Below are 20,998 nucleotides of genomic sequence, written 5' to 3'. Positions count from 1 at the left end.
CAACAAACTAGCAGTACTAGTAGCAACTGTGACAGGTATTTTTGTATCACGCTACAATTAGAGAAGGTATCTGAAATTTAATTCATACTCATCAAGACTTTGAAATTATGGTAGTAATTAAACCTACTGCTATATTTTGTTATTTAATGTTTTAATAAAGAAGCATCTTTATTATTATATCTCAAGTTATTTTAATGTTTTATGCTTGCATTTCAATATAATTGGTTTCTTTTGAAATCTCTTAAATTTTATGTTATGTATGTAAAAGCATTATTCTGAAAAGAAGTCCTAAGCTTTGCTAGACCAATAATGCAACCATGTAATAATGTAGCCAATAATCTCTTTCTATGTGACTTTTATATTGCTTTGTCATTTAAAAAATCCCCAATCAAAAATCAGTTACGAGGTGCTAGGGTTGTTCATCCAAGATGGTGTGCCATTCACACGGTAGTCTATGTGAATATAATCCCTGAGTTGCGCAACACACAACTTGGGCAACTATACTCAGCAATCTCAATTTGTTAAATGCTTACCTATTTATCTTATTTGCATTTAACCTTTAATCCATTTAGAATATATTTCATTCTTTGTTGTGAGATGGACAAAAAAGATGGATAATTTTTCTAATACCAATCTTTGAATAATTTAACTCTTCCACCTCTATTTCCTGTGGAGTACATTAAGTTCTTTAATATATTTAGGTCTGTTTTTGAACTATTCCACACTAATCTTGTACCAGTACCATATTTTAAAAATTATCGTTAATTTTATAATATTGTTTAATAGCTGGTTGGGCAAGTTTCCCTTTATTAGTTGTAATTTTTTAGTTTTTAACATCCTGAAAACAATATTTTTCCAGGAAACTTGCAGAATGTACTCTCAGCAGAAGAGAACTTTGACAGTTGCAGGAAGAACCTGTATTGCCAAACAAAGAATGACTCCAAGATTTCTTTGTATATTTGGCCCCAAAGAAAATATTGTACTTGTATTTTACTCACAAGTCTAAGAGTGACCTCACCTCAACTTTTCTCTTAGACTTAATGATGTGGTGAGAAAAGTTCTGGAATAAGAGTCAGAAATCCTCAATTTGTAACCATCTTTAATCCTTTCCAGATGTCTAACCTTAGACAGGTTGCTTATTGTCTTAGTGTCTTAGTTTCTTTGTGGGTAAAATGTGAGTATAATTTCCATTCTACCTATCACACAGGGCTGCTGTGAAGAATGAGATAATATATCTGAAATCTCTTTAAAACTGCAAAGTATTACAGGCAACCAATTAATATTTAATTAAAGTTACTGTTTTACTGGCGCTGGAGATGTATTTACTGTTGTCTACGTTTGTATCACCACATTCTCTAGAGCAGAATTTGATACAAGACAGATACAACTTGGATATTTTCCAAGAAGATTTAGTTTTACTGGAGAAGCCAAAAAGATCTCATTATAAGTTAGTTCCATGACACGAACTCTGAGGATGGTATTAGACATAGGTTACAATTTATGTACCTTCCAGTGTGTGAATAGGGTAATTGAAGGGAAAAATTAATAAACTGACCTGACATGACCCAAAGTTAAAATTTGGGGATGGAAGCTGAGAGTTAAGTTATACTAAAAAAATGAAAGCCTGGTTTTAGTTGTATAAAAGAGGAACCTTTCGGATTAGGGGTCAAGATTCCAAATGATTCAGAGTTGTCAAATTTATACATGTCAAAGTCCAATTTTGCAAGGAGTTTGAGTGCAAGGTGAAACACAGTGGTGATATATTCAGTAACATTTATTGTAGTGCTGCATTTTATTTCCTTGCAGAACAAACACATTCCTTGGAGACACTGTATAGCACACTATGTCTTCCAAAATTATATGTACAAATTGTGATTGATATGTTTCCACTCTTAAATTACCATTATGTGTGTACAGTCTAGCCGTTGTTGCAGAGAGAATTACCATAAGCATCAATAGGAGGAGTGCATTTCCCTATGAAATGATGCCCAATACTGCAAATATGTTTACAAAAAAATGAAGTGCATTCTTTCAACACACTCCATGTGCAGTCTTCTGTTGCTCTTTTTAAAAGAAGTGTTTTTCCCAATTATGAGGGGAAATGGTGAGGGAACTAGAATTTTGTGGGCTCCTACTATGTGTCACTCACACACAAGCTGTACGTTACAATCATAGCATTAAATGCTTCTATGTGTAATAGCTTTGCAAGTTGGTGTCTAAGTTTACCAATGCCAACTTTATAAAGTGGAGGTGATTTTCCATGGTGTATATAGACTCTACAGTCAGCAAAACTGGGTTTGGAAACCAATTCTGGCTCTTCTGCATTGTAAAAATTACTTGACTTCCCTAAATTGAAGCTTGATTTTTCACGTCTTTAAAATGGGGATAACATTACTACTACTAATAGGAATGATGACATTAATCATAATAAGAGTTGTCTGATTATGATAATACATGTAAAGAGTCTACTCATTGTCTAAACTTTTAGTAAGCAATACATAACTATTCATAAGTATTATGAAGATTCCAAAAACTTTTACTAGTGAAAACAAAATTTTCATATTAATTTGTGTTTTCACAAATATATTTTCTTTATATTTCACTGGAATTTATGTAGTTCCTGCTATAATTTAGAAAGTTTTCATTTAGCCCAATTACTAATTGAATCTTTTTAATGTATGTAGCATCTCAACTAGATAGCACTCCAGCCCTGCTTTGCGTTAAGTTTCTGAATTGCTATCGAAATACTGTGGGCTCAGTGAAGCTGGCAAAGTCAACTTCTGGCTTCCAGAAAGAAAAATAGTTGTTTGTAGACTGACAGATTTAACATAAAGAGAGCTATTTTAAAATGTATATGTACATCCATTCTACATAAAGTGAGCAGACAGAAGGTTTCAATATACTTACAAAAATATTTGAATTATAATTCCTTAATTTCTCCAACATAAAATTTCTCGGAGTGTTATAATTGTTAGAGAAGACAAAAATTCCCTCAGATTCTATTCCAGTGGCTTCCAGCTCACTCAGAGAAAGACTGACACGCTTGGAATGGCCTACCAAGTAGTAAGCACCCTGCCTCCCCAGCTCCCTGCCCCCAACACTCACATCTTCCTCTCTGATCCTTGATTCCTCCTCCCAGCCCTCAGTTTTAGCACACTGATTCTTTCACCAAGACAGCAGGCTGCCTTCTGCATCTGCTTTTTCCTGGCCTGGAATGTTCTTCTCAAGATATCCTGATGGCGCCCTTGCTTGCCTCATCTGGAAATTTGCTCAAATGTGATCTTTGTGGTAAAACATACCCTGAGCCTCCTCATAACCAGCTCCCCCTTTCTCCAGCGCCCTCTGTCTCCCCGCCCTGCTTAATCTTTCTCTGTAACATTTATCAGCCATCTTACAAACTTCTTATTTCTTTATTTTCTTTATTGTTTATCTCCTGTGCAACCAAATATAAGTTGTATGATAGCAGGGATTTGAATTTGACTCACAGTTTGGTTCCGGTCTACCTCCAGTACCTAGAACCATTCCTGGCAAGTAGCAGACATTTATGAGATCTTGATTAAATAAATACATTCTTTCTTTAAAAGTAAGTTTTAACTGGTGACTTCGAATATGAAAAAGAAATGGACATGTACTTTTATGAGACACTAAATACTAAATTTTTAGATGTCTGCTTTTAGTACAAGAACAAGACAGAACTCCAGGAACTCAATTTATTTAAGAGGACATTCCTTCATAATGCTACGCAACTAGGAGGGACGAAAAATATGAGGAATTTAACGCTGGATAGGGGAGACTGAGCCTTGGGCATTGGAGGGCATCTCCGAATGCAATGAGACAGCTCACTAATTCATCATATGAGGAATTATTGGAAGCACATAATTGAGAACTTCTACCCCATAACAAAATAGTGTTAAACTAAGGAAGAAGACATTTGAAATTACTATAAATAAAACATATACTGATGTTATGTTTCTCTTAGTTGTTACATTGAATTATTTGGAATGAATTTCAAAATGAAATTTTGTGGTTCTAGATTATTGTTTCAGTGGACTATTTCTAGTTGTATATGTAACAAAATTACCACATTACAGTTTTGCAAATCAGTTAACAATATTTTGTTTGTCTTATTTCTGCCCAACCTTTCTAGATTCTACTCCAAGGTCACACTGCCCCCTTTAATTGTGACCAGATTGACAAGGTCAAGCCCTTTTCTTACTTTGAGAATGCCACCAAGACATCATTTTTCAACTCTGATAATTGATGCAAACAGTACTGTGGGCAGAGGAAAGGTGAAATGGAATTCACTCTGCTGCTTACAGAGTACTTTACAAGACGCAACACATCTTACTAACTCAGTAAAAATCTAATGAGGAGGCAGTCTCTGTACTCCTCAGCTGGGCTGTAATGGGCATGTTTCCTCTACAAACTTTTTGGATTATGGAGCCTTTTCATCTAGTGTGAAGAGCGAATGAGTAGCTCCCTGGAAGTAGCGTGGGGCAAGGCTTGTAATCACATCTCTAAGAGAAGCAAAGCTGTTTGTCTGCTTCTAATGCAGAACTGTTTAGACAGAGAATCACATTTTGTTGGTTTTGTTATTTCTTTAACGTTGATTATCTTTTTCATGGACACGGTTGCTAAAAATATCTGGATGTTCATTCTAGGTTTCATCACTTAGATTCTGATGAATTGCTAAAATTGTTTGTCGGAAATGTTTAAATCATTAATTACAATAAACATAGGCTCTGTAACCATATCAAGAACTACAACTCCAATTTTTCAAAATGTTATTTTTACTAACCCAAATTATCTAAAGGTGTACCTGATCAAATCTGAACAGTGTCTCACATTCTCGCCTTTCATCTACCACATTCCAGGAGAGCAGATAAGAAATTTCTCTCTTTTAAAATTCCTCCCTCATCCAAGCCATTGCTTCTATTAAATTATCCTCATAATGTGAGACTAGCAGTTTTTTGTTGATTGAAGGTCAGGAAGCATGACTTTAATTTAAAAAAAATTAACATGTATCACAATTGTTGCTGCATTTAAAGAAAACACAAAAAATACCTGGTGGAGATTCTGACCAATCTGATTCAACTCTACCATCTTCTCTTCCTTTTCATCTACACAATTGGAAACAAATAGTTGAAATCAAGACAAAAGCCGGTGAGCAGGCAGATGAAGACTTATCCATGGGAAACTGTTGTCTCATTTTTCTCAGGTGTCCTCAGACATCCTTGTTTGTAAGGATATTCTAAAAACATGGATAATTTTATTTGAAGACTCCAGGCATCCCTGTCCTATATTTACTGTCTTTTGTCCCCAGGTTTATTGTTTTCAGAATTTACAGTATAGGAAAGTCCACTTCTTCCTTGTTTAGCATTTTCTTATGATAACACATTATTTTCAACTTTTAAGTATTTTCACAAGAAAAGTGAAAAGTAAGTGTTTCCCTTTGAGAGTAACATTGCCATATGTATCCAGGTTAGGCATTAAGGAAGTTAAAGTAAAAAATAATGAAAAATAATTTTTGAATGTTCGAAATCTGTATAACAGTATCAGGTAACTATGACATAATTACTGGATCTTCTTCTCAGTCTTCAGTATATGCAGTGTGTTCACGCAATACTTCATAATTTGCTATCTAATTTTGCTTGAACTCTTTCCAAAATCTTGATTGTCTGGGCTAGTGAGGATCTGGAATAGAATGATTGGGCTCACTTTATAGACCACTCCCAACAACAACACTTTGGCGCTTTGAGTGATGGTCTTCACTTTTCTCTTGAAAGGTTTAATGTCTAGGAGAGCAAGTAGCAAGTATTTAAGCACCTCTCCTTTTTTCTATAATCTAAAAAGGGTTATTTAAACCAATGAAGTAACTGAAGGATTATCATAATAGTAAATGATAAATCATAAATAATAATTTTTTAAGCACTTCCTATTTTTCCATCCCTTTTCAAGGTACCTAACATACCGTATGTTATTTCACTCTCATAACAACCCCATGGGTAGCTTCTACTATTGTGTCCATTTTACAGATGAGGAAACTGAGGCACAGTCTCTTCCTCATCCATAATGCAACTTGCCCAAGGTCAAATGGCAAAACACAGCACTTGTTTTGACTAAAAAGCCCACTTAATGGATAAAACTTTCATCATTGCAAATGGTGAACATCTTCGAGTATTTCAAGTAGTAAGGTGCCTAAAAGAACATAGGTGCAAAATTTAGGATTAGCCTTTGCATACCACAGACTTGGAGCCCTGCTTCATGCAATTAGAAAGACTAAGTGTACGATCTTAGACAAATTTGCTTGATTTCTTAGAATCTCAGTTTTCTTGTCTGCTATATTGTCAATATTAATATTGATCTGTGAGAACTAAAATGAGCTAATAAATATGTAAGGATCTAATAGCACCAGACTTATTTTAGGTTCTTAATAAATATTAGTTTCATTTTTTCCTTCCTGAAGTCCTGATGCCCCAATTATATGATACTTTGATTCTCACACGGCACTGAAAATTCACATCTAACTTATTACAATTTTTTATGTAAAAATCCTTGCTCTTAAGTTTGTCATGCTTAAGTACCACGTTTTATAATTGAATTCCATTTTATAGTTTAGTTTCATATTTCTATCTTCTACTCCAATTCTCTCTTTAATGTTACAGCGCCTGTCAGATTCAATAGGAGTTGAAATGTCTAACAACTAACGTGGGAGAAAAATGACTTCTGTACTTATTGAATGTCTTTCCTACTCATGAATGGTGGAGGTGATTATTACATCGAGAGTCTATTGTTGTGTTTCAGACGTTAGTGAAACTTTGATCTACTTAACCTATTATTAAAACTTTTTTTTCTTTTACACATAAGGCTCAGCCACCTAGGACATAAGGATCACTGTCCATGCGTATGCCATGGAGACTTCTCAGCCACTTAAAGGGAAACAAAATTTCTCAAGTGTTTAGAGTCTAAGTGAAAATGTGTTTCTAGATTTAAAGAATTTTCTTCTCTTTCTTTGTAATATGATTATTCTTACTAATTGTTTAGCAAAAAATTGTCTTTCTTTAAATCTCTAAAATCATGATTTTAATTGGTAGACAAGCATTTCCCTACTGAAGAATATTACAGGTGGAACGACACACTCAATTCCCATAAGTAATTGTCTTGCTTATCTTGGATGTGTACAAAATATTTTCTAAAGCCGTGTCTGCAAAGTCAATATGGACTGAGGGGAAATGTTAGAAAATTCATGACATAATATGTCAATATATTTATGTATTTCAAGGCCATGAATAAGAACAGAAAGTTATTATCAATAATTATTATGATAGCTATTTCCAATCCTTTGAATATATATAGCATGCATCTTTGTTTAACAGCTAAGCAAATTTAATCCTAACTTTATGCAGATAGATCTAACGCTATGTATATTTGGCTTAAAACAATCAGATGTTTAATATATTTCTTTAAGTTCTGCCTGGTCTCAGTCACTGTATAACTTCTCTTCTTCTCCCAAGGTGATCGTTAGTCTCAACCATATTCTCTCCCCATCACAGCCAAGGACTATGACTTATTTTCATCAGCAATAATGACTTACAATGGTAGAATTTTCAGTGGAGTAGGGGGAAAGGGGAAAATCAAAACCAAAGGCATTTGAAGAGTTTGGAAATCTCTACTACCACACAACATGATCTGATAATTGGTGATGCCTTCTTTCCACCATATTCTCCAGGTTAAATCCTGACCGGAGACAGGAAGTGGTCTGGCTCAATATCATGACACTCGGTGCCACCTCTCTCATGAAGCTACCCTGGAAGCAGTTTAAAATCATGGCCTTTGAACAAGTGTGTTCTCTACCTCAGTTCAAGTCCCACTATGAGTTTAGCTCATCATTCAATATTATTTCCTTCTCACTATGAGTGGTATGTTTTCTACAAATTAAGATATTTCTTACCTAGACTTAAACTGCCATATGTTCCCTCCCTTCTCAATTACACTTCCATCCTGTGTGTTATCTTGGGCCTTGTGTCACCAACAGAGAGACTGTTCTCTTGCACACAGAGCAAGTCTACACATGGATGAGGGATGGTCTGCATTCAGACCTCCACTTGCAGGAGAGTAACTTCTTGTTCTTTCTCAATTCAGAGAACCTGGGGAGTGTCTACATCCTTTAAGCAGATGAAAAAATGTCATTTATCCTAGAGAAATGCGGAATTAAGGCACCGGTTTTGAATCCTGCTCCCATCTCTACGTCTTCTATCACCTGGTGTGTTCCTTATGTATTCGCTGCCACCACCAGAATCAGTCACATCGGCTTTTGAAGTGCTCCTGGTGTGAAAGTCTGGATCTTGAAACGTTTTCTCCCATGGAAACAATGTGAGAAGTAGTTGAAATAGCATATTGTTACCATTGTTTAAGTCCATTATATGCATTAAATAGGGTTTTTTTGTTCATTCTTTCCTGAGAGCATAACCAGCAATACACATAATTTCAATGGGAAAATATGTTTGAAGATCCAAACAACTAATTTCAAAATTAACGTTTTAACTCACATAATCCCTTAAAAAGTTCACAGCTAGCAGAATTTGCCAGTTTAAAGCAGTCCACATTTCTCATGGTGTTTGTGGATGGTGTTTCAAAATAACTGAATTTCTTCCCTTGATGTTCTCTTGCTGAGCAGTGACAGTCAAGGCTTTATATATCAAGATAAGTATAAGGTAAATTCATTCTCAAATGTCTGTTAAAACTTTTTTTTCCTAGTTGCAGGAAAAAAAGATTCTACATAATGTTAAAGTAAAAGACAGAGTGAAAAGATCAAGGTTCTGAACAAAATTGGACGGAGAAGGCCTGTTTGACCTCAGGTTGGTTATTTCTGCTTCTTGTGAGTCATATTCCACATTTACTGAATACCCTCAGTCCTTGTTCGTAAAATACAGAAAAGTCCTTGAGAAAATGCATTATATATCACAGTGCAGAGTACGCTCACCACTGAATACTGTGTTAAAGGGCTTATCGTCTACTTTTTTGCGCACATAAAATCAACCCATGTTCCTGGAAATGCATAGACTTTCAGGGCTGCAAAGAAAGGATGCTTTTAATACGGCAAAGGGTTTTACGAACTAAACGTTGTGTGCTGTAGTCACGTACAGAGGAAGAGGGGCTGAGAATCTTTTATCTGATGAATCTGTGAAATTCATCTTCTTCTAGTCAAAGAAACTGCTCTATCAGGAGAAAAAAGAGGAAGAATAAATAGGTTATATATGGGCATACTCCTGTTTAACAAAACCTAGGGAAAGCTAATTGTTCCAGGTTGAAGTCAGGAGGAATATGACAAAAGTGTAAACGTGAATTTGTTTTACAAACTTGCCCAGTATTTGGACATACAATGAATGACCCATCCAGGGGTCTATTTTTGCACAGGGCCGCAAAGATTGGCAACTGTTTACAAGAGTGGGCAAAATGACCCGAGCAGAGCACTCATCAGGCAATTGAGATGCAGATTGCGGGCGTGGAGGAAAAGGGTGGGAATTTGCAGTTATGCTGGGTAAAATCGCTGACTTTAGTCATCAAGACCAAGTGTTAAATATGTGTTTGCTTTGTTAGGGTGAATCAGACTGAACAACAATTGTCTGTGGTTGCGGTAACTGAGAAGAGAGCGGCTGTGTGTCGTGAATACCTGGGAAGCGTTCTCATCCCGTGTGAGGCTGAAAAAAATCTCCCTATTACTGTTTCCATTGGCTAAGGAATGTGATCCTTGTGAGGGCATGAAAGAATTTATATAAATTGGACAAGCACAGCAATGCACATTATGCCACAATGTGACGCAAACCACAGTTAGTTAATGTTATTATTGAACATATGGAATATGAAAAAAGAATGAAAATGAGATATCAAAATTACATAATCAATACTACTCTAATTTAGAGGAATGATAAGGCAATGTCTCCAATGTACAAAGACCAAAACTTCTGACAAGTCAGCTCAGGAGGTCTATATTAACAAACTACTCTAGGCCTAGCACTGTGCAACACATTGTGAGGGATAAATTCAAGGGAGAAGAATAGGCAAGAAAGGACCATTCCTCATGAAAAAAAACAACACTGGGGCATGTTCAAGTACTATATTGTAAGGCCAGGATCATAAATCCTACAGGAATATAGAAAAGAGATCACTCAAAAATGAAAACGAAATGAAAAGTTTTGATGGTCTATTTTATGTTTGATCAGTTAGGAAGCAACATAATGTGATGAAAAATTATATAATTCTAGGAAAGTTACTCATTTTCTTTGAGCTTCAGCTTCATTAATTGCAAGTTGAGAATCACTTTAGTAAGAATAAACAATGACAATATATGTCATTCAGAATTTTGAACTAGACTTTCAAACCAGGTGATAAGCCATCATTTCACTCTTAACGCCTTACTTTCGTGTCCACCAAATGAAAAATTACCAGATCAGGAGATAAGGTTCCAGATTTGAAGTTCTATAATATGTCAGTATTGATTAATTGAAGTCAGTGAGTCCTAAAGGCAAAACATATCTCTTAAATTAACACCAAAGAATGGATGAGGTAGTGCTTATGGGCTGTCTAGTAATTATACAATTGCTGATGGAGTTATCCTTTAGAATGCAAATTGGAAATATCTATTATGTTCGCATCTTTTGACCTGATAATAGTTATCTAAGGTATAATATATAGCGTAGAAAAATCTATTAATACAAAGGCTCTCACTTCAACCTTGATCCATAAAGTATTAGATGCAACGAAATAACAAAAAAAGAACTGATTAATGAAATTGATGGAATATCATGAAACTGCTAAAACTGATAGTCATGAAGAATATAATAAGGCAACCCAAATGCCCATCCAATTGAGAATAGATGAAAAAAGTGTGGTATGTTCACAGTGGTTTATTATACAGAGTCATAATGAATGCTGTAGACTGCTAGACAATGTCATGAATAAGTCTTTATAAGATTATTAAAGAGAAAAGTAGACTCCAAAAGATTACATGCAGTATAGTAAACTTTTTATAAAGTCAAAAATAAAATATATACTTTTTAGGATTACATCTAAATACAATTTATAATTTATATATGAATATATATATGTACACAATATAATGCATATACATATAAATACAATTTATAATTTATATGAGTATATATACATATACACAATAAATATGTATATGTATAATATATGTATTTCATATGTATGAAATAAGGGAATGATAAAAGTAGAATTTTTAACGATTGCTCTCTTCTGTGAGGGAAGGCAGAGGGAGGAATGGGGGACACAGTGTTTGATGTAGGCTATTGTCAAGCTCATAGCTTTTTTGAGGAATGGTGGTGAATTTGTAAGGAATCTTATTGTATTTCAAATAAGTACATGCTTGAACCACTAATGAGAATGTTGTCATGAACGAAGAATTTTGATTCCTGCAATTATGTGTACCTAAAGGCCAAGGGGGGGGGCGGAGATTGACAAATATTCTTTTAAATATAAAATACTTTTAAAAAATTCATTAATAAAAAGATTAGAAGATAATAAACACAAATAATGGTTGTGTTGCTATGATGACTGTGTGATTTTTTTTCTTTTCTTCTCCAAATTTTCTAAAACATATTATTTTAATGAGAACAAATGTTTATAACTCATTAAAAACAGCATGCGGATCCGTGGGTCTGTATGTCAGTGAACTTTTGTCAACTTGAAGAAGACAAATGAAATAACATCAAATTGATTAGCATTTCAGCAGGCTCTTGACCAATCCCCACAGCTGGAGGACCTGAGAGGAGTCACTATTGACCTTGCATTGACAACTAATTTAAGAATCAATCAAGAAAAAAGAAATGTGACTATTTGCAAGAGCATATGCCAGATCCAATTAGTAATGAAAAGTTATATTACCTACCAGAAAAATCTCCATTTGGCATTGACCCAGAGAGTGCAGCTTTTGGGTTTCAAACATGAAAGTAATATGACTGGTATGCTCTCTTGTTCAGTTATTTCTGCAGAAGTTGTATATAGAGGAAGTTTAGATTCACATACATAACAAGGACTTGGAGTCCGTTAGTTGAATGTTGATGTGCAGAAAACCAATAGCAATAGGGCGTGATTCATAATACAAGCAAATTGATTGGACATTTTGACAATGATGTTCATAGAGCATGACACTGCTGCATGGGTGGATGTTAATGCACTAGGATGCCCCTTCAGAATTAGAAAAATATTACACCAAATTATGCTTTTATAAAATATTTAGCTGTAAACATTTGATTTACAGATATTTTAGACCATTTTCCACCTTTCTTTTAGCTTTTAAGATACAATCCATATTATCACTTAAAAAATATAATGATGATTTTCATTATACTTGAAGAATACTAGATGAATTAGAAGAGTGGTACACTTTGCAGCACTGTATCGTATATATTTCCCTCTAATTTAGTGTTTTCTTTCTAGTACACTGTCTGTAATACATATAAATCAGTAGATTACACACCGTGTTTATTCCAGTTTTATTTGCCAAGTAATTGAGAAAAGAACTTCTTGGGCAAGAAGTAGCTTTTGGAAAATAGTCTGGGGAATTTTAAAGAATCCTTTTCCTTTCTCTTCTTTTTCATGCTGTTTCTTTGTGCAAAATAAAAATAAAAGTTGGAAAACATTTTGTGAATTAATTATTTATAATTTCTTATCAGTCGTAATTTATAATCAAAAGTGTTTGGGTTTTCTCTTCTTGCTAGTTACTTAAAGGCTGTGACTTTCAATGCCAAGTGTGGAAGACCAAGTGATAAAATAAAATAGAGCCTCAGATTTCAAAGAAAAATAATTGCGTTTGGATCCTTATGCTGCTGCTTTGGAAAAAATCACATAAAGTCTCTGAACCTTACTTTCCTAACACGTGAGAAGAAAGATGGAGACAGGCATCATGGCTCCCAAGGTTCTTTGGAAAATAAATTAACGAATGGCTATTGAAATGAGCAAAACTCTTATTGTTTTGAATATTAGAATAAAGAATTGAAGCTGAGCTCTCCTCCCAGAACAAGGAGGACCAGGCTGAAACAAGAGCACGTGGAAACAAGTGAACCTTTTTGTAAGGGATTAAGAACAACCTCTCCTTCAAGCTCGGGCACCCAGTATGGGACAATGCCAATGCCGCCATGTTCTCCTGAGGGCAAGCATGGCAGTGCTCGCTATCCTCAGAGTTGAACTGGATGTCTATGGGCTCCTATGTGACCACCTACAGAGATGTGCTGTGGAGTTTCTGGACATGAGGCTTCACTGTGTCAGAAAGGAGAAAAGGGATGTGGCACAAGCAAGGTCCTACAATATAAATATAGCAACTCATCTAAAGCTTCTTGCTTTCTATAAATCATAATTTTTCAATATATGTATTTGTCTTTTGCAATTTTAAATTATTTAAAGTATTCATGTTTACATAGGAAAACCAGAAGCGGAAAAGAAAAAAGCAAACAGAAAAAAATTACCCATAATCTTACCACTGTTAGCACTATTAGCCTTATTTCCACTAGTAGCATATAACCACTAGTAGCATTTTGGACAATATTTTTTCTAGGTTATTTTCAATGTGTATAGATGAAATACATGTATCTTTAAAATAGAATTATAGTGGATATACTTTTGGGAAAACTACCTTTAGCATTTAGCAACATGTCATTGACATGCTACATATTGATCAATATAGATCGACACCGTCATTTGTAATGATTAAGTAGAATTCCGTTTTATGGTTGTATGAGTTATTCAAATAATAACCTATGGCTGTTCATTTAAATTATTTTCAGTTCTACCCCATTGTAAATAATATCTGATACATAGCTTCACATTTCTCTTTTTCTGAATCCATTTGATCACTGAAAAAAATTCTTGGAAGTAAAATTTCTGAATTAAATACATTACTTCCAATTACACTTTAGAAAGTTTCTATTAATTTTACTCCTGCCAGAAATCTGTGAGAGCCCATTTCTTTTCAGTCTCAACCATCCTGCGCATTTTCCTTCTTTAATTCTTTGACAGCCTCATAGAGAAAGTATCTGGTCTTTGTTCATGGTTATGATTACTACTAAGATGGAATATTTTTTGTCGTATATTATCGATCATTTGTATTTCTGATTTTTGTAACTTGCCTGTTCCTATCGTTTGCCTGCTTTCCTACTGTTAAATGTTCTTTGTACTACCAGTTTGTAAGATTTCTATACATTACAGTCATTAATCCCTTTCTGTCACACAAGGTTGTATTTTTCCTTGTCTGTCATTTACTTCTTTATTTGGATCGTGGTATTTTTTCTCCATGCAAATGTCTTAAAATATTTATTTAGTTAGATCTTTCCATTTTTGCCATGAGTCTTGATTGAAAGGAATTTCTTCACCTATATATTTCCACTTCTATTTTCTTCTAGTACTTTTAAATTTTATTACTTGTATTTATATTTAATCCATTTGGAGAATTAATTTTATTTTAAGGTGTGGCTTAGGGCTCTAAATTTTTTCTTGCCAAGGGGAGAACTGGTCGCCATAAAACCTTTTATCAAATCATACATCTTTCCCTCACTGATTTTTAAATGCCACCTTTATTATATACTAAATTCTTATTTGTAGTTTCGTCTGTTTTTGAACTTTCTGTTCTGTTTTACTGATCTCTCTATTTTGGCACAAACTTCATATTGTTTTAATTTTGAAGGTTTATAATTTGTTTCTTTTGAAAATTGATTAGCTGTATCCTCCTATAATTATTCTTTGCTTCAAATCTTTCTTGATTTATCATCCCATGTTTAGTTTGCTAGTTGAATTTTAAGATCATTTTGTTAAGTTCGAAAGAAAAATAGTAAAGATTTTGAGCGTAGCTTCCTTAAATGTACAGATTACTTTAGGAACAGTTGACTTCTTAGGAAAGTGAGTTCTCCCATTCAAAACATGCTCTCTCTGTATAAGTAGATCATTTTTAACATCTCTCAATAAATTTTGTATACCACCTGCACATTTCTTGTAAAGTTTATTCCAATTTATAAGAAGTTTTCATTTTATACATTCATTTACTTATTCAATAAATATTTATTAACATATTATGTGTCAGGCTCTGGGTTAAGTCTGATGCTCAAAAGGTACAATGGCCGGAGCTGCACAGCCTAATACAAATATAATGTGAGGCACATCTGTAACTTTTAATATTTTAGTAGCTATATTAAAAAAGTAAAAGAAATATATGAAAGCAATTTTAAGAATACATTTCATTTACCCTATGTATCAAAAAATTATCATTTCAACATACAATGCATACAAAAATGATTGAGATATTTTGCATTCCTTTTTCATCTGTCTTCAAAATTCAATGTGTATTTTACACTGACAGCACATTTTTACTTGTATTAGCCATATTTCAAGTGCTCAAAAGCCACATGTGGTCAGTGGCTACCAAACAACAGTGTAGGACTAGAGAATTCAGTGTCATCAGGATTCGGATAAAATTTAAGCTGTTTTTTCTTTTTGCTGAGGAAGATTCACCCTGAGCTAACATCTGCAGCAATATTCCTGTATTTTGTATGTGGATCACCACCGCAGCATGGCCTCCAATGCGTGGTGCGGGTCTGTGCCTGGGAAGCGAACGTGGGCCACCAAAGCAGAGCATGTGAACTTAACCACCAGGCCACAGAGCTGGCCCCAAAAGTTGGAGTTGGTCCAAGTAGAGTGATAGATACAAAAAGACGGCTTATACAAAAATACAAAGGAAGAGCTGAGAGTTAAGAAATACTGAGGAAGAGGAGCCTGAAAAAAGACTAAGAGGAAATGGCTTAAGAAGTTCACAAAAAGAGAGAACTTCTGAGATTCGAAAAGTGAGAAAAGAGGGTGTTTCAAAGCGGAGGACTGTCGTTGGAAGTTAGAGAGAACTTTGCTAACTTGTCAAGCTGCACCTTCAATGAAGATTTGGATAGTGCCAAAAACGCATTGGCAATGAAGAAGTAATGACCAATAATTGTTTTGAGTATCTACCAAATTCAGATAGTCTGAGAAAAAATTTTGACTGTTTTCTAACTTTTAACTAATTTCAAATATTCCATTTTTACCTATAGACAATTTCTTACCTAAGAATAAAACTTTCTCTTTTTATATTAGAATAGTCATTTTTACTCCTCTATTTTCACATCACACCTCTAATATATTATAAATCTACTAGTTTACTAGTTTAACAATCTCTTCTCACAAGTCGCCTCTTGCCATCCCAGTACAAATCCCCATCACCTGTTGCTCAGGATGGGACAAAACCTCTTCAACTCAGCTCCCTGATTTCACTCAGCCCTCTAATCTATATGTCACTCTGAGTCCGTGTGAGTCTTTTACAAAATAAGTCAGTGCCTATCTTTCCTCTGCTGAAAACCTTCAGATGGCTTTCTGTCTCTCTCAGAGTAAAAGAGAAAGCACTTAAAGTTTTCCTGCAAGTCCCTCCATGATGTGAGCATCTGTTGCCTCACTGACGGCATTTCTTGCAGCAATGCCCCCTCATTCTGCCCAGCCACCCTAACATCCTTAAACCTGGGGAGCTGGTTCCTGTCCCTGAGCTCACTCCTTCATTTTATTCAAGTCTCTGCTCAAATGTCACTTTACCAAAAAGGCCTTTTCTGGCCTAATAAAAGAGAAGCCTCCTTTTCTTTGTTCTACATATCCTTATCCTGTTTAATTTTTCTTTGCAACCCTTCTCACCATCTGATATCTGTTCTACTCTAATCTCTCTTCCCTCTAGAATGTGGGTGTTGGGAGGGCCTGGGCTCTCTTTAGCTCACTGCCTAATCCTTAGAGCCAAGAACAGTGCTGGCACTTAGTAAGTGTGCACTATTTGTTAACCAACTGACTGAGGGAACGAACACACGTCTGGATGTTTAAAAAATCACCACAGGCCTTCTAAATCATCGCTGGCATCAGAAGTAATATTTCCAATTTTGAAGTCTTTCAGAAAGGGCTTTTTCTCCCCAAGAGAAGATTAAATTTCACGCTTGGAAAGATTAAATGAAAGGGAATTTGAGTTATGAAGACAGAATTTTGGAATATTACAATTTTAAGAGATTTTTTTACTGATACAACTTTATTGTGATAATTGAGAGTAAAAATATTTCTCAAAAGGTCATATGGCATAGAAATGAAAAGGGTAACACTTCGGAGACTTTACAGCAAGATTCTCTGGTCCTGAGAGATCAAGTACGTCCTGGCTGCATAACTCTGGGTGCCTCTCTAAGGCCTCAGTTTCTCAGCTGTAAAACATGGTAGATAATTGTACCTAATTTATAAAACTGTTGCGAGGAGTAAATGATTTAAATTATGTAAAGGGCTTAAAATAGTGCTTTGAACATAGTGTCTCATAAGAATTTACTATTATTATTTATTCGATAATAGTATTATCGCTTCACAAGTAAGTAGGTAGTCTTGGTTGAAGGATTTTTTTGTTTTCTGTTTGTTGTTTATTTTTCTCTGCATTATAAAAAAAATCTGCCTTCATAGGAAAATTCTAGGCAGTGTAAACTGTGTAGGTACTAAAACAGGATAAGAGAAGAGGCAATTTCTAGTTATTTGCATAAACTCCTCTTTTTTTACTTGTAGAATTCAGACAAGCTTTTTGGGCGATGCCTCATTTCTCCATTTCACTTCACATGCATAGGCAAAGTTGGAGGGAAAATAAGGTGGCTTCAGCAACCGATGCCTGAATAGAAGGAAATTCTGAAAGAAAGTTTCCTGTGCTCAGAGAAAGGTTATTTAGAGGAAGACAAGCTCCAACACTGACACTTAGTGGGGATAGTCCAAATGTACAAACTCCAGATTTAAAAAAATTGACTTTATGAGAAAGTCAGATCCTTAAATACTTGCCCTCCTCAGGTAAATTTGATTCAAACTATTCATCTATACTTTTTTTTTCTAGAACATAACTCCAATGATCATCTTTTTATCCTTCCAAAATACTTGGAAATTTTATATATTAGATTGGGTAAATCCATTGGAGTGATAATATTAACAGTCATAACTGATATTGAGACATAGTTTTTGTTTGTATCACCTGTGTTTCTATATATTTATCATCCTATTTGACTGTAATCTTTATAAAAGTAGGTCTTGAATGTCCTTAGTAATTTCCCAAAGAGCCAAGAACAGTGTTGAGGAAAGAACATTATTGGCAGAGATGTAACAATCAAACGGAAGTATTAAGGACGTCGTGTCCTCTCCTTCAAATATTCTTGCTTTTCAAAATATAATCTGTTATTTAAAAGTAAATTTTAACAAGGAAAAGATTATTGTTCCATATGTAAAACAGTTGACATGATTTCTTGATTTCTTGAACACAGTAAACACAACAAAAAGTTGATTTCCTTTCTCCTGCCTTGACCTGAGGCATATTAATTGGCTATTCACAGCCTAAATGTCTCGACCTAAACCCAGGAACAATCAAGATGTGATACTGCATTTAAGTGAGCAAACTATTCACTTTAAGGATCCAAAATACAAAAGAATTGTCTGAAATTATTTTCCCCCAACCCTGCCCTGGGGTTTACAATCTTGTCAGAGAGTAATTCACACCAACAGGAAACGGCGTCTGAGAAATGCTGGTACTACAGTGCTGATAGAGCCAAGAGGTCAGAGAAGGCAGTCATCACTTGGTCATCTTCTTAGTCAGGCAGAAAGTGGGGCCTCAGCTGAAGCCTAAAGGTGGGTAGAGTTTGGACAAGGAGATGGCAGAAAAGATAGGTTAAGAATCTGGCTTTGGAAACTTCCCTTTTTTTAATCTTTGTCCAGGACACATGATCTGTTAGATTGAAAAGGGATCTTGCCCACCTTTGTAACCTTCTGCTTCCCCCTAATCTACTCAAAGGTAACTGGGGGTTTATATAAACAAAGTTCAAAAGATCAATCTGAGACAAAAATCTCATGAAATTGTGTAACATTGTTCCTGTTCTGTTAAATACTGAAGGATTTGTTTTGCAGGGAGAAAGGTATTAAGCAGGCGGAGAAGTAAAACATACCCTTAACATTTATCATAACAGGATCTAGTATCTTTTATTTTGTCACTTACACCCTGGGGAAATACACTGCGTGCCACATTTTTACCTGCCCATTTCCTTCTTTTTTGTAGAAAAATTAACATAAAAAAAGTCCTGGTTAAAGTCACCACATCAATGTAAGTTATAATTTAAAACGAACTAAATAAAAAGCAATCGATTGTTTTATTATTTACAAAATGTTTAATTGTGATTTTTCTGAAAAAGAAATTAACCACTCCCACCACCACCACAACAAAATTATTTCAGGACATAGTCTAGAGGGAAGTAATAGATTAAAGGAGACGGGGAGGAGAGAAGGTAATTCTTTTAGATTCCCAGCTTTATTTTATTTTAATATGTGTCATCCTGTAAAAATCCTGTATCTTAACTTTAAAAGAAAGGTATTGATCCAAGATTTGGAGGAGGCTGGGGAAAACAGTGAGGCACATGCAGGGATTGGGAGAAATTTATAGCTAGAGCTGATACTGAGTGGAAATTTAGATACATACCTAGCATGTTTTCTGCTTCCTTTCTTTCCAGAGAGGAAATGACACTTTAGATGCCCTGGGATGCTGGAACTACATGCAAAAGAGGATGGGCAAATTTGTCATTCAGAATTTATGAAGGATATTTTTTCTTCTCACTGACTAAAAAGAACAAATCAAACACTAGGTTTCCAATTCTGAAAATTAGTAGACTCTGGAGAGCCAATTAAACATTATTCCCCTATCTCGACTCTGTTTTAACATCCTTCTTTATTGCACACTGTTTCTTTCGCTCACAAGGCAGGTAGATGGTGTTATCAGGCTAATTTGGGGACAGTTATCATTATAATGTAATTTTTTGCAATTATGTGGTAGACCAGGTGGCAAGACAGCATGGCTTTGCATTGCCAAGGTGCAAAACAAATTCAGTGTTCAATCAACCTGAGAGAGAAAGGACAATTCTCATTTGCATAAACATGTAGCCACGGAAACGAGATGCACAGAGGTATAAGGGGAAAGAGACCTATTTTACATGATGTGCATAGAATATTTGACAGTTTAGATTGGAGGCGTCATTGATGTGGGTTGGAATGGTACGGTTGGTTGCCATGGATATGGTTTTCCCTACTGGCAGTGCAGAGATTGGCAGGGATGGATGCTGGAAAAAAAAAAAAAAGCCCAAACCACTGCAACACTCTGGCAGCCTCATTCTTTTCTTTTGTTGAAAAGCTATGTATCCTTTCTGCACTAATGACAGCTCATCAAGTATGCAGTGTAATCTAGAAACACTGATATTTCTGTAATAAATCATTCATGTATAATATATATGTATTTATACATTCTATGCACATACATATGTGGCGATCTACATGTATATATTTGGAACCTCATGTATGCAGATTAATAAAAGATTAGATGCAAGAGGAAAATATTTACCTTTTGCTACTCTTTTCTGTTTAGCAATAATTTGGGAAATCCTTAGATATGAGGATTTATTAAATAAAGTAAACAATGTGTAAATAGACTGAATTATTATCTAACTTAGGAAAAGAGAGCTGCACAGTTTGTTTTTGTGGATAAGGCAAACAATGGAAAGAAGGAGGAGTGGCTCATGCCCACGGCCTAGTCTCTGATTATTGGACCCCTATGGTCACCTCATTGCTGTAATATAACTATGCAAATGGTATTTGTCCATGAGACAAGGTAGTTTCTCTTTTCTTTATAGGTTCTAGCACAACATTTAGCATAATATAAAACCAAATAAGCTGTTTACGCTGTTTTTTTAAAACAGCTAAGGGCACTTACTTTTTATTTCTAAAGGCTCACCCATCTTGTTTCCGTACAGTTAGTCCAGAATCTTGCTTTTAGTAAAAGGATTGCAGGAATGTCTTTTGTCCCTAAGAATTCAGTCACTGACACATGTGAGTGGGTCTTAAGGAGCAAAGGCTCCAGTCGCCTAGTCCTGCAGGGTGA

The 20,998-nt window shown here is 35.0% G+C and overlaps 1 long non-coding RNA gene across 1 annotated transcript; it reads right to left on the bottom strand.

The window, feature by feature from the left end:
• Window positions 1-14,999: 14,999 nt before the first annotated feature.
• On the bottom strand, window positions 15,000-19,633 carry LOC139075164 (uncharacterized). The gene is made up of 2 exons (XR_011525294.1): window positions 19,550-19,633; window positions 15,000-18,702 (listed from the first exon to the last, which is right to left on the bottom strand). It is a non-coding gene; the product is annotated as an uncharacterized lncRNA (long non-coding RNA).
• Between the last annotated feature and the right edge of the window lie 1,365 nt (window positions 19,634-20,998).

This window comes from Equus przewalskii, chromosome 13, assembly GCF_037783145.1.
Source record: "Equus przewalskii isolate Varuska chromosome 13, EquPr2, whole genome shotgun sequence".
NCBI lineage: Eukaryota > Metazoa > Chordata > Mammalia > Perissodactyla > Equidae > Equus > Equus przewalskii.
The sequence above is the reverse complement of the archived record's forward strand: the minus strand, read 5'-3'. Positions and strand labels throughout refer to the sequence as shown.